This window comes from Halichoeres trimaculatus, unplaced genomic scaffold (genome assembly GCF_033239565.1).
Source record: "Halichoeres trimaculatus isolate MK-OKI-2021-1 unplaced genomic scaffold, fHalTri1.1 fHalTri1_scaffold_17, whole genome shotgun sequence".
In the NCBI taxonomy this organism is placed as follows: Eukaryota; Metazoa; Chordata; class Actinopteri; order Labriformes; family Labridae; genus Halichoeres; species Halichoeres trimaculatus.
The window spans coordinates 19,117,667-19,131,032 of record NW_027437195.1 but is presented as its reverse complement, the minus strand read 5'-3'; the positions used below and the strand labels follow the sequence as shown (position 1 = coordinate 19,131,032).

The window sequence follows — 13,366 nt, the reverse complement described above, 5'->3', positions numbered from 1 at the left end:
AAAAGGATTTCTGGTGAATTTTTCAAATGAGGACTTCTGGTGGAAAAGTCACACTTCCAGCCTTAAACACACACAAAACTAGAGGGAACTTTAAAGACAGGGTGAGGTTGCTGTGGTTTGCTGAAACCAGGTGAGACCTGGCCACTGTTTCCATGACAGCAGACGGACTAAGCTTGCGGCTGGCTCTCCTCACGTAAGAGAAGGCTGAAGCTAAATGTCAGAGGATGTCGGACTCATGTGCACAATGCTTCTAACTGGCTCTGACAATGTGTTCATGCTGGTCACAGGCAGTGCTACTAAAGCAAGTTTCACCTTATTTTTTATTTTATTTATTTATTTATTTATTACTTTGTCTCAAAATCTGCAGCGTAATCTGAAATGCTCCACTTTTTGTATTTGCTGATTCCTTTTAATGCACAAGTTCATGTACATCAGTGTAACAGACATGTGCTCTGGTCATAGGTGTCACCACTGTCATCATCACAAAGACTACATTCCCACGCCGGCTGATCTGTCTTCACAGCGCCAGGGCCCAGTCATAGTCTTTCTCATGAAACCATGGTGATGGCCATCAAAAAACCGATAACTTCCTCAGCACACTGACTCACTTCCGCCTTCTGCATGTGAGGACCTGCCGTTGCCATGGCTCCCGGACTGGCGTTTGCGTGCGAGCAACTTAGACAGCCGTCTGGGGTTTCACGCACACATAACAGGAAGACACTGGTCGTACTTCTCAACCGTTTCTCACTTCTGCCTTCTTGATTTAGGGAAGGCTGGGGAGACGTGCAGACATCACACACCGTCTGTGAGCAGTGGTGGAAGTCTCCCCTCTTTCAAGTCCCCAACACACAGGTTGTGCTCAACAATGTGATACAGTGTGATAGAGGGATGTGCAATGATGATGATTCATTGTCCTCAGCTTTTCTGACCAAACTGAGAGTTCCAAATCTCAGTCAGTATTCAAATAATTAAAAATTTAGGGTTCAAATTAAAAAAAAAAAAATGGTAGTTAAACCTCCATTCTACAATTTGTATTTATACAATGACCCCCACTGCAATGATGCATGTCTTTGTGATTTCACCCTTGGTGCAAACTGTCACCTTGTGCAAATAAAAATAACTTCATTAGCACAATGGAAACATCATCTAAACAAGTGTGATCTTCTGGCAACCACTTGTTTTTGATTTGGTGATTCATATCTGCCCCTCATCTCCAGGCTTTTTAATGCTGGTTTTGACAAAGCAAACAATACAGATCAAGACCTTTTCTTTTATCACATCAGCCATCAAAGATTATAGCTCTCAGTAGAAGAAGAAACCTGCTTGAATTGGGAATAGAATAGGATCTTGTATGGTAAAGCCTGACAAATTTGAATAGTAAGGCAAATAAATTTAAAATGAATAAAGTGCTGTTTTGTGAGTAAGAAATAAATATAGTTGCCCAAATATGTGAATGCTAAGTGGATAGCCAACTGCAAGTGTCAAGCAACCATCTGAGCAGCCTGAGCTGCTCAGTGGCTGTGGGAAAGTGCATAGCATGTCTGTCGCATGGTTATATCTTTCTCAGAGCACAGACTCGTCAAGCCACAGAGAGGCAAACTATAATGTAAACTCATACCGGAACCCGTCTGCGGCCTGAGCTGTGCCAAAGCAAGTCTTCCTCATGCCAACCCGTCTCTGATTTCACTCAGCTACTTAGAAAAAAAACAATAACAAAATAAAAAAGACTACACTCTGCCTTAAACAAAAGCAGATCAGCAGTTGACACACTGTTAGATTCTTGGTTTCAGAAAAATCATTTCAACACAATACAAAAGTTTCAGTTTGTGTGAACCTTGGACAGTCAATCCTGTGTTTTCTTTTATTTTTTCATGGATTATTTTGAGGAGGAGTCACATCTCAAATAATGAATAAACAATTGTTTTTAGAATCGATTTCATGTTGTAACAACCAGGACATATGAACAGTTTATTAGCCATCCAGCACAAAAAAAGTTTTCAGTATTTGCTATAGTAATATAGTAAGCTAAATGCTATGGTTTCACCCAGTGTCCAGCCAGAATTAGGGGGTTCACCTTAATTAGTGCTGCCATCACAGGGAGGAGAGGAGTTGCCGTGGTTGTGACATTATTTTTTCCGACCCTCTGTCCACTATACAGAGTGTGTTTGCCCCCACGTATGCACTAAGGCAGAATGGAGAACACAGAACAACCACAAATGCGTGACCATGCACACAGCTACAGAACCACGGAACTCTGCAACTAAAGAGTTGTGCTTCCTTTTTGCGCTCAAGTACACGCATGCATTTGCAAATGTATGAACCCAGCCGACTGATGTACGGCAAAATACTTCTCAAGACCTCAAAAAATCTTGCAGTTGAGCCTTTCAGAGGGGTTCAGACCCCCTGTTTTTCCCACACTGGTTTCACCTGTGAAACAACTGCTGGTGATTTAACAGGACGAGTCATTCCCAATCACACACGATTCATGATGATGACAGCTCATTGAAATATCAGTTAACGTACAATGGTCTGATATCGTAATGGAAAATTAAGTGTGGGTGTGAGCTCGTTTTCAGGAAAGCAGTTAAAGTTTTGTTTATTGGGAATTATTACTGACTGGTGATGTTTTGTGTATTTTTCCATTTCAAAGGTGAGGTATAATGTTAAAGGAATATTTTTTTTTTTTCCATTAAGCCCATCAACCACCACAGAAAGTCAAATCAAGATTTTGGAAATTGCTAAATCTGTGTGTTCAAAATGTATGTGTGCAGGTTTGAGCACCTCAACTCTGTGACTCATACAACGCAGTGGTTTTTGTGAGGGTGAAGCCGAAGCCTTTAGCTGTGCCGATATGAGTCAACTTAGCAGAAGCTAGCCAGGAGTTCTTGGTAAAGAGATCTGGCTAACCAACACCGTGAGAATGTGGCAATACATGTCCTGTTCTGTGGCAAACTCAGCCTCGTCACTCGTCTTTCTCTGCATAGACGCCGACGTGTTGCTTTAGAAAGTGGTGATGAAAATACAAACACTGAAGTTTGTGTCACACATAAAAAAATGCCTATTGAAGATTGGGACAAGATGTCACTTAATGTTATCCTTTGTTTTAGTGCAACACTCATTAGTAGACAGTGTAGGTTTCCTATGAGACAAAAAGAGTCTAAACTCAGCCACACATGTGACTCAAAGTGGTTCATGAATCATGATGATGTTGTCACAATCAGAATACTATCTACGATTTAACCACATATTTAAAGTAGCTGTTTGCACAATGTTTAAGTCTTGGTTAGCCAAGCTCAACCATACTGCAGTCTTGTCATTCCCACAGACCTATGCTGATGCTCTTAGGCCTATAGGCCACAATCACATTCACTTTGGGGCATCATTAGACGCTGCAGCTCCACAGGTCCTGAGCCAAGGCTGCAATGAGGCAAAGTGCTCTGCGCTTCCACTCTAACCATTGTTTCCTTTGTAGTGAGCCCGCACTAAGCTCTTCATGTGGGTTGGGACGGGGCTGGTTTGGTGAGGCAAATGCAGACTTATCCCGTGATCTGTTTCCTGCTGTCTGTAAAGTTACCTGCTGGTGTGTTTACACAGTAAAGTTACATTTGGGAATAAAAAGGAGAAGCACAGCTCAGATGTAGACAGAGCACAGAACATGCAATGCGATGTTTCTATTTTTTTTGTTTGCAGCATGTGCTGATGCACTTTTCACAGACCACCACTGCTGCATGAAAATAAATAAATATATATATATATACATAAAACATCAAAAACAGTTAGACTACACATTGCAATGTACACATATACCCTTATGTTTACTGTACAAAGAAAAAAAAAAGTTCTTGTCTATTTGGGAAAGGCTTGTCACTGTATCAGCGATGTAGAATGACATTTATATTTACGCTATATTTTCACACAAACACTCACAGAGCTAGCAGATATTATACAGGGTAAAACAGACAGTTCCTTCTCGGTTGTCTGCACAGCAAGCAAGCCACCAACCACAACCACAAAGCCCCAGCAAGCACCTGGCAATACACCCGCTCTCAGACAGACAGCAGACACACACACACAGATACACAAACACACACAAGCGCTGAAAGATGCACAATTTGGCTTTCTCAAGGCTTCCAAGGAAGAGGATGCAAAGGCATGTGCTTTTTTCGAAGCCTTAACATATACTATATAAAAGTGAAGCGGTGCATGGATGACTTTGTGTATGCATGCATACGTATATGTGTGTTTGTATAAATGTGTGTGTGCATATGTGTCACAGATAAACCCACCAGACCTATTTACGGCAGTGAGCGTGGGAATCAACATTACAAGAATCATTTCGCCTGAACTGTGAAATTCTCCTGACACAGTGTGACTCTTCTGTTAAACAAAGACACAGCTATAACTCTACTTTCCCTTTTTCTTTACATTTCCAATTTTAAGCTATAATTAAAGATTGTATCACAAAATTTAATAATTATCATACTCTGACAAATAGTGGATGACTTGTCAGAAAATTGTGCACTCCCATGGTAACATATTCTGTGTCTTGCATTTACCAGATTTACCAAACACTCACATTTATAGAATAGTTATGTGGAGTTTCTTTTTACCCTTTTTCTAAAAAAAGAGAAAAACTCTGCTCTTTGTGAAACACCTACGCACACAGCGACAGTCTTCTCCCCTCTAGTCTGCAAAGTGAAACCTCAACATTGTAACACCACACAAACTCATCTTTGAAATTAATAATTCAGGAGGTACAGTAGAAACGTTTTCTCAAAACACACAAACATCTAACGCACAAACTAGCTCACAAACAAGCTTTAAATTGTCTCTGTGCTGTTTTCTCCTCTATAAAAGTTTGATCGGTTTCAGAGCACGAAATTTCAAATCTGTCTGTGAAACTCCTGCATCATTGTTCTTTTCGTTATCACTCTGGGCAGATTACACTGAGCGCTTCAGGTGTTAAAACCACACCACCACTTCTCATTTACTACATCATTTTATTTTTCCTTATCACTGTGAGCAGTTTACACTGACAGCTCAAGGAGTTAAAACCATAAGACCACTTCTCATTTCATTTTGTCGTGGAGCAGTGAGGCGTTAATATGGTACAAACTTTTTAATCCCAGATGAATTGTGTGTGTCTCCTACCATCCTCTTTTGGTAGGTTGACACTAAAGATTCTCATACATTGTGCATTTATATTATCAGTGATGTCTGTGCAAGTGATGCTGCATGTTGGTTCTTGCAGGTAATGTCAGAAGAAAGTGTAACTTATGGTAAAGCATAGTAGTAGGATGGCCAACTTTCCTTTGAGTAATTTTACTGCAGATTTGCACCATTGCTTTTCAAACTTAACAACAGCAGGGTCGTAGCCAGACTTTTTGAGTGAGGTGCTCAAACATGGGAACTGATGAATGATGAAAATTATTTTAATTACACTTTTAATACTTTCAATATAAACTAAAATATTTAAATATTTCATTTTTAGTCATACTAGTCGTACAGTTTTAAAATATTAAAATCTTTATACATCCAACCTTTATAGGTCTGAACAGAAGATACTTGTTTAAAGTCAAAATTAAATGTCAGGACAGCTGATTGCAGCATGTTACATCACAGCTCAGATTCAAGTACTGACTTCAACAAGAAATGTTAGAGCCCAAAATGTAACAACGACCCAAAATGTAATTATAAAAAATGAAATGAAACCCAAAATGTAAAAACTGACCCAAAATGTTACAAGATGCTCAGCAATAACTTTTTGTAAATTCAGGTTTCCATTACAATTATTTTAAATAACATTTTAGGCTCTGCATTTTTGTTACAGGATCAACCATTTATTGCATGTTGGGTTTTATAAAATATATTTTTTAGTACATTTCAGATCATTTTTTTTTACATATTGGGCTCTTACAAGGCAAATGGGCAAACATTGTTTATTGGGGGTGGGGGGTGGGGTGGGGAGGTGGTTAAAAGAAACATGTCCCACTTAAAGGGGCTGAAGTGGTATTTGTTAAAAAGGTCAAAATTGGGGGAAAAACAACAAAAAAATCACAATCACAAACAGAAATAAATAGTTAAAACTGTAATTGTCCCCCCCAAAAAAAAAAAAACAAAAACAAAAAAAAGAAAAACAACAAAAACAAAAAAAAAATGAACCAAAAAAAAATTATCCAACCTTTTTATTTAGGGCATACATAGAGAAATATATTAACATATAAATTCCACACAGCCTGGCAGCCCTCCACTGCACATATGCAAATCACATATGATATGATGTGTTTTACAGACATTAATTAACTGAAGGTTATTTTAACTTTCACCTTACATCAGAGGTTTTGTACAGACTGTATTTGTGGACAGGGTAAAGCTCTGTGAGTGGCTGAATAAAACAAGTGTTGGCAGAGTACCTAACCTGCTGGGGCGCACCCTTCAGCTCTGTTACAGTCATCTTGCCTCTCAGCCCATCCTAGATGCCTGGGATGCATTAGAAGCTGGGGGCTGAGGCCCTCCAGAGTGGCCTTTACTTGTAGCAAACTCTCTGCACACACACACACACACACACACACACACACACACACACACACACACACACACACACACACACACACACACACACACACACACACACACACACACACACACACACACAAAGGACGATGCAGGCATGCGTTTCAACAGATGACAAAGAGCAATGAGCTCCAATATTGAAGAGCAAAGAGGAAGAACTTGAAGGCAGCTTGAGAGTGTGCTTGTGTGTGTGTCTGAAACAATGTTAGACGCTGTTGAGGGTGCCTTGTGTCCCCATCACCTCATAAAGCATCTTAATGGACGTTACACCTATTTGTCAAAGAAAGAGACAAATGAAAGAGAGGCAGCATTTGGGAGGGGAAAGAGAGAAAGTGAGAACGACATCCACAAGAAAAATTGAGTGTGCAGTTATGATACTGGCTTTCAAAAGACTGCAAAAAAGCTTATGCACATACTCCTTCATTTACTCTGTTACAGGCACAGACACTTACAGCTTTCTGTCTACACACACACTCGTAGACACACACACAGTCACAAAAAGCCTTTAAATGTTGCAGAGGATTTCCTGAGCCCCCTTCCCTCATTCTAGGTCAGTAAAACCCACCAAAGTACTGAAATGTGTGGGCTGCAGCATGAAAGCAGGTCATCGCTGCAGGTACACACACACACTCACACACAAGGAAATTGAAGGCAGAGTTGAGGCAGTGTTGTATTTGTTCTGCCTGTTACACAAAGTCACTAACTTTAGACAAAACAGACTTTTTATCTTTTTTTTTTTTTTTTTTTTTCAATCTAAGCAGTCGTACACTGTTTAAAACGCTGTCAGTGACATGGATTAACTGCCACAAATGAATCCTGTTATAATCTATTTAGCTGATCCATGAAACCATATGTGATGATAACAGTCGCCGGGGTTAATCAATGAGCTAGGGCTCTGCACATTTAGTAATACAGCAGTTTTCATGAAAATGTAACCTTTGTGTGGATTACCTTTTCACACCAATTCTGTAAGGAAAGAAAACAAAACATTAAACTAATGTTGTTGAATCAGCTGTATTCAGTAGGTTACCTAAAATAGGGCAAAGCCTGCGAGCTAGTTCAGGCTGATAACTTGAGCTGTGCCACAATGCACATATCACGTCTCAATCATCGTAGCCATTTTCCAATTGCATCCTCTGCCTCTCAATTTGGCGGTCTATTTAAACTGGAAATTTCCCATCTCCCCCTCCGCCTGTCAATGCGTGTGATGCCCTACATTTGTGTCGCTGCATATTATTGGATTGTGTTCTGTATGTTTCACTCCTTAATGTAGCTATGTGAACTTATCTACAAGGAGTGATGAGTCTGGAGCCTGGGCGCCAAACATTTAAATGCATTTGCTGCTAAACAAACAATTCAAACAACAGCGTTTAACTATAGCTCGCTGTAAATATATTTGAAATAGTACTTAAATATTATTGCATAATAATATTTAAATCAAAGATGAAGTTCAACATTTTCTTCAACCACATCTATCTGATGATGATCAAAAGTTTTTATTTTTCAGTAATAAGCTTGTGTTAGTAACAGCTAATTTCACATAAATTGCTTTTTACCCTTTTTCAGAATACTCTGACCAGTGTATATTAAAATTGATGGGACTCATGTGTTTTAAAGCCTAAAACTGTAAGAGATAATATATATTTTATTTTTTCATCTGTTTTGCAAAGTGACTTCCTGCTTCCTATAGCACATTTCACACAAAAAGAAAAACAAACTAAGAGATGGTTCATTTAATGACAAAAAAAAAACATGCACTGTACATGAAATAGAATTTAAATATCTTCAATCTTTAATTGTTTGACAGGCTTTTTGTAATTACTTGAGCAAACCACAAAAATACATCTTATCACAATCAATTCAAGGCAGCTCGTGTCTCATTGTTGTGTTTTTAGAGCGCAGGGAATGCTTGCAGGACTGTTTCTTGTTGTGGCAACCTCATACACAGACACAAGTCACATTTATCTTTCATATCGCACTATTTGAGTAAACTTCGCTACATCTGCTGCAGAGGAACATCCTGCCCAGCTCTTACTAGCAAGCTTGCAGACTCGTCTGTCACATCCAAAACCCATGTCTGCACCACAGGAAATACGTTTTTGTAGACACATAGACACAAACGCATGCATGCAGGTATTAAAACACAGCGGTAGTTACACTCTAGATAGTCACTACAAATTAGCAAAGCAAAAACCTTTGTCCACGCAGGCTGTGCTTTTCTTGTCAGTAACAAAAATTAAGCAAAGACAAAAAAAGAGAAGACATTGCAACATTCCACCTGTATTATCTCACAAGATCCTGATGACTCGCTGTGGTGCATGGGATCTGTCGGGTTTGTGGCAAGACTTTGGTCTTCTCTATTCTGGTCTGGCTGAGACCAAGCAGTCTGTATGTTAAGAGCTGGGGCATTTGGGGTAACTGAGGTCTCGGGTTTACGTGTTCTTTTATGTGAGGCTGAAGCACTTCACCCTCCAGCTGCTCTCTGCCGTGATGTGGTGCTGCTGTGTACCTCAAGTAGGAGTGTAAATTTACCACTTTGGTGAAGACAAGTCATTCACCAAATGCAGAGACTGTGATAAGCCCTGTGAAATGAAACACAGCAAAACAAGAAGGCTCTTGATGTAGTGTTGTTGTCTTCCTGATAACAAAGGGATAGCAGTGAATGCTGAAAAGAGAGATTAAAAGTCACTTCTGTGTCAGCACAGAACACCGCAGATGAGTAAGCTTTTCTTCTTCATACGAGCAAGGACATCAACTTAATCTTTATCAATATGGGGAATTATGAAGACTTTATGTACATATTTTCAGACTCTAGGCTACCTCAGTTTTCTCCTTTTATTTCTTGCTCTCCTGTGTCTTAGTCCTGCCACAGGTCACTCAGGGACTCTGATATGCACGCTCAGGCAATTGCAAAAATATGAGTCATTTATAAAGCTTTTACATTGGAGTGTCTGTGAGGAGTTTGAAAGTGATCTTGAAAAAGTCTCACTTCGAGATATATGCCTGACTGTAATCCACACTTTAAAATGAAATTATTAGCGCTACTATTGCTGGTTACAGGTTATTTTAAATCGCTACTTTTTAGCTTCCAGTTCGGGTTGACCAGGACTGGACTGATTTATGGCATGGCTAGGTCTCTATGACAACACTACACCGGCTGATGAAGTTTAGCAGTGAGAAGAGATAAAACACAGAGATCTGTGTTTTCCTGTGCTGAAAATGATTTCTGTGATTAATTTTGTAGCGATGGTGGACACAGCTGATTAGCCTTTAGCTCGTGCTGTATCACTCTATAACACAGGGGCTAAACTGTTTGTGATCATGTTCATTCCAGCCCACAGTCAGCAGTTATTCTACAGTGGTCAGTTCAAACTTGAGGGTCTATCAATAAAATGAAGAGTGAGGTTACGTTAGCTCTGCTTGGTAGATGACTGGCAGGACATAGCTAACCAGGATTTACTGACGTTACACATTACGGACATGTCTTAGAGCACCGGACTGCCAGCTGTGCTAAATATAGACAGCTACTAAACTATTTACAAACTGACAGTGTTTACTTGTTGTCACGTTAGCCTACAGATAGGTCAGAGCACCAGGCTGCAGATGTTGCTAACATGTAGCTGGCAGCTAGAACGTTTGCTTGATGTCATGTTTCAAACCGTAGTGCTAAGTGCTTTGTTGTATCCAGTAAAAAGTTGTCTTGAACAAAGAAATTTTATTTTGATCAGATCTCCATTTATTTAAAACAAAAAAAAAAAACAGACAAGCCTCACTAAAAGTAATTGGCAACAGTGTGCGGAGACTCCAGGCCACAAGGTGGCGAGGGAGTGCAATTAAACCAGATCCTCCTCATAGCATCTTTAAATTGAAGAAAACTTTTTTTTAACAACACTATACACAGTGGCTACCAAAATTACATTTACTTCCTAGAAATAAAGTAGGTTATAGATATACTCAATAGAAGTATACAGGAGCATCAGTTCGTGAACAACACAGCTGGTAAGACACTAAGACCTGTCAATGCGGCCTAGCAGATAGACTCTCATGGCTTTATTCTAAGCAGGCAGGACCATGGTGTTTGATGCAATGACGGCCACTTCATTATAAAAGCCTCCTCAAGTCCCACGCTGCATTCCATGTTTATAGGGAACATATGGGGAAGCCTACAATTCTTAGACCACAAAATAAGCCCCTTTGCAGCTGGACGCACGACCGCACTGGGTCTTTTTTGCCTCCCGAGCCACACCCGAGAGGCGTAGGACCACTGACAGTGATTAAACCACCACAGTTTTCTCAGCAAAACAGGAGTTATATTAAGCTTAAATACAGGGGCTTGATAAACAAGGCCTGGGCAGGGGAAAAAAGAATTGAGTGAATGGCCACAATGATCTTCAGACTATTTTCCCCTCATGGTCATGGGCAGTGCAAAGCCATGAGATATATTTCAAAACATGAAGCAGATGTTTACCTAGACAAAGAAGAAGAAGAAGAAGAAAAACAGTGACTCCGACTCTTTCTGTCAAGTTTGTACTAGACTAGACTACAACAAAGGCTATTACTTTTCTTACTCCATGCTGTGGGATGCTTTACTCTTTTCATTACTTCAACTCAGGATGCAACGTGAAAAATGACCAAAAATAATCCCTCTGCCCTCGGGGAAAACAGTTACCAGAAAATGTGTGTCACTAAAAAAAGAAACCTGAAAAATAAAACATGAGTTATTCACTACATCACTATATACATTGATGATTATTTAAAACTATCTATCTGGAATAGGAAACCAGTACTCTGTGCATTAGAGGTTCCCTTTTTTAGAGCAAATACAGATGATATTAGACAAAAATCCAAAAAGACGAGCCTACAAATTCAGTTTTTCCCGCTGAAAGTTACACAATCTTAAATACAAATCATCCCCCGGCTTGGCCATTATCTCCTTGGGCTTGTAGATGGATGTTTATCCCTGTGGGCCAGTGTGAGAGCTCTACCATTCAGCAGTGAGACACAGAGCTGTAATCTGTCCCTGGGCTGGCAGGCTAGGGCAGAGACCATGTCGGGAAGCAGCAGAGGTGTGAGAAGAGGAAGCCTCGCTGTGTGTGAGGTTAAGTCAGAGGCCTGTAGTGGCCGTGTGGACGGACTGATAAAAGCCCTGGGGCCGCGGCTGTGGCCTCAGTGTTCGGCCACACTTGCCGACGCGCTGTGTCATTTAGGCCCGACTGCCGCCTAACCCAATGGCAACTGCTCATTTACAGGGCAGTGCGGGCTACCAGGAAGAGCAGCGAACTTTCTCTCTCTGTTTCTCACACACTCACACACACACACACACTCAGAATATGGTACTGTACGAACACTTATAAACATGCTGTGGTCCGTGCAGCAGTTTTGTTCAACAATTAGCAGAGGACAAGGTGGGATAACATCTGTACATAAACACACAAAGCAACATGACACACACACACTGAGAAAGAGACTGTCATGCACACAGGGTTCCAAAGCCAGTGGTTCACATGAGTTACCAGACGGTGGTTTGGGTCTGTTGTCCCATGGCCAGACATGGTCAGTGTGTCACACAGGGACAGGAGAAAGCAGAGGAAGTGTGCACATTACAGGCTGTGAAAATATCAGTTATTAATGTTCTTACACACACACACACACACACACGCATACACACACACACACACACACACACACACACACACACACACACACACACACACACACACACACACACACACACACACACACACACACACACACACACAGAGGTAAACCTAACAACAAAGAACAGTGGGTTTCTTTTCTTCCTGACTGCACAATTATCATCCTGTTCATCAGGTAATTTCTTTATGAATCTTGGGCAAAGTAACAACTTCCTGCTTTGTTTTGTTTTGTTTTATTTTTTTATTATTATCTTATTTTCTTAACCTTTTAAGACCCAACGTATGTCCACACATGCGAACATTACTTTTCTTTTTAAATCTTTGACCTCTTTGCCACATGTAGGGACACTGCCCACATCATCTTTTGGTGAAATTAAAACATTACACCCATTTTAGTGAAAAAAATCAATCAATTTAAGTGCAATAACTCTACAAACAAGCAACTAATAGAGGACTTCTAACACAAATAATCAAACTTCCTGTACAAAGACCAAGTTTAGTTATCATACTTATTAGGTCTTACTTATCCAAAATAGCAAGGAAATAGAAAATGCACACCAGACAAAAGCTTGGTCTTAAAAATTTAATAAATGCTCAGAACACAAACAAAAATAACAATACAAAAACAAAAATAATTCTAAATACAGTGGTTTTTAACTGCTAAACCTAAAGTTGGAACTAACAAGGTAGTACCAGTACACAAACACTACATTTCTTTTTTGGACTTGGAGTTTCATTATCTCTAAGAGGAGTTACAAGGAGTTACCATGAAACACACTCAAAGAAGTGTCCAAATAAGAAAACAAATGGATAAAAGCAAGAGCATATATCCAGACAAACGGTGTATGGGAAGAGGACTACGGAGGAGAAGAGGACGAAGGGCAGAGTTGAGGAACTGGCAGTGCTGCTTCTAATGAGGCTAAGATTATGATACTATCAAGTGGTAAGTGAGGGTGGAGGTTTAGCAGGCCCAAAACCACCGGTTCTTACAAACACAGATGTGCTGTGATTCAGAAAAACATAAAACTAGCACAGGACATACAGACACATTCAAGAACAGCGCGCTCAGTGCTGCTCAGCAGTCGACACTGACGCCTTCCTGTCACCCAGCAGTGTCAAAAGCCACAGTTATCTCG

At 40.2% G+C, this 13,366-nt stretch overlaps 1 protein-coding gene across 1 annotated transcript in view; it reads left to right on the top strand.

The window, feature by feature from the left end:
• Positions 1-13,366, top strand: part of runx3 (RUNX family transcription factor 3) — a 128,290-nt gene that overhangs the window by 68,091 nt on the left and 46,833 nt on the right. The gene's annotated exons all lie outside the window — the stretch shown is intronic.